Raw genomic sequence first — 1816 nt, 5'->3', positions numbered from 1 at the left:
TGTCAGAACACACAAAGATATTTTCTTTAGAGCAGATGAACTCACTTCAGCTGTGAGATGAACAGGACCTTCTCTCTGATTGGTCGGCTCGACTATTGAAGCTGGGAATTGATTCTTTCCAACTGGACCAGTTTGACTCGACCACTTGGAAGCCTTAACCTGCTCACTCTGAGCGAGGTGGTCTTTGGGGAACCCAGATCTGGCTGTAGGAATAGTCAGGAATGTTGATTCTGTGTTGACTGGCTCGGCTCCAGAGAATCCAACCGAGGCCGAAACAGAACACGAAACACACTGACGGACCGAAGCCAAATCACAGATCACACACAGAGATCAGGTCCACGGCAGAACCTCCACCAACATTCTTCAACAAGCTAAGACGCTGACAGGACTTTTTCAGAGGGTCACATGACTCCTGTGCTGACTTCTCGTCGTTGGCCGCCCATTAAATCCAGAACAGACGTTAAAATCCTTCTCCTGACCCACGAGGTCGAGCTCCATCACATCTGGAGAAGCTGACAGCATCAGATCCTCCCAGTAGACCGCTCCGGTCTCACCGCTGGTTTACTGGTGATTCCTAGACCAGCTCTAAGGACAGTTTGTCCTCCTCCCGGGTTTGTGTACAGACACTCTAGACTGTAACAGATGCTGTATCAATAAAGTTGAGGTGAAATGAACAACACACAACAAGACACAGGTGTCTGCGTCATTGTGTGTGTGACTCTGTATGTCAGGAATGTGTATGTGTTTGTGGTTAAGTGTGTTCACTCCATGTGTCTTGGCCCCGTCATGTCAGATACACACGGTTGTGTTTTTTTGGGTCAGATGTCATCGGCCAACTCCCTTAATATTATGTCTGGCTCTAATCTGGAATAATCCAGGTTCTAATCAAGGTTCATACTTTCTGAAACTTCCATCCATGTAACGATTTAGCTCCTCCCCCTCCTGCTGGCGTTGCTTTCCGCATTAAAGTGGTGTTTCTGACCTCAGAGTGGGTGAGAGCATATAAAATAATCTCAGTAGTATTGCAAAGATTAGCTGTCTCTCTACCAGAAAAGGCTGCTAAAGCTATGGGCTGCTAAAGCTACAGGCTAATGTTGCTTCAAAGTGTGTGTGTGTGTGGGTGTGTGTGGGTGTATATGTGTGTGTGTTTGTTAATAATGTTGCAGGAACAGAAACCATTTAACTTGAATAAAAGTATTTTTCCATGATATTTTGATATAACCTTATAAATTGCTTTAAATAAATATGTATTTGACAGTCTTTGATTAGTTTCACATCAAAAGTCTTTGATGTTCTTGCAGGTTCTCTTTTCCTGTGATCAGATCAACATGATCGTGGTTTGAGACACTGTTATCAACATGACTGAGCTGCTGCTGGAGATTATTGACACAATATGAGTTGTGAGAAAAGTTTTCTGCTGTGTCAAACAGGAAGTTGAGCCTTGCCTGTGTGTGAGGCAGATTCTGCTCCAAACACTCCCAATAGAACCATTTGACACAGAGCACAACTTTTTTTAGGAGGATTTCTCCTGCTGGTCCAAAAACAACCAGAATAAGTGTCCCCCAGCTGGAGCTCAGCAGGAATGGCACGCCTATTATCTACCGCTAATGCTGTAGCGCTAGCATGCTAACCAGCTCAGGAAACCTGTCTGAAGCAGATGTTGGTGAAATACACATTTAGGATTTTAGTATAAGAACAGAACATTTGATCATGGATGGATGGATGGATGGATGGATGGATGGATGGATGGAGGGATGGATGGATGGATGGATGGATGGATGGATGGATGGATGGATGGATGGGTGGGTGGAGGGAT

General features: G+C 44.8%; 1 long non-coding RNA gene across 2 annotated transcripts in view; it reads left to right on the top strand.

Annotated features, from left to right (window-relative positions):
* The window catches only part of LOC130520449 (uncharacterized), an 8723-nt gene extending 7463 nt beyond the window's left edge, over nucleotides 1-1260 (top strand). For both annotated transcript variants that reach the window (XR_008948847.1, XR_008948849.1), the window contains one exon: nucleotides 1-1260. This exon is cut by the window's left edge and continues 1354 nt beyond it. This is a non-coding gene — a long non-coding RNA (uncharacterized LOC130520449).
* The last annotated feature ends 556 nt before the right edge of the window (nucleotides 1261-1816 follow it).

The sequence above is a fragment of the Takifugu flavidus genome, chromosome 2 (assembly GCF_003711565.1).
Source record: "Takifugu flavidus isolate HTHZ2018 chromosome 2, ASM371156v2, whole genome shotgun sequence".
Lineage (NCBI taxonomy): Eukaryota > Metazoa > Chordata > Actinopteri > Tetraodontiformes > Tetraodontidae > Takifugu > Takifugu flavidus.
This window is presented reverse-complemented; position numbering and strand designations above follow the sequence as displayed.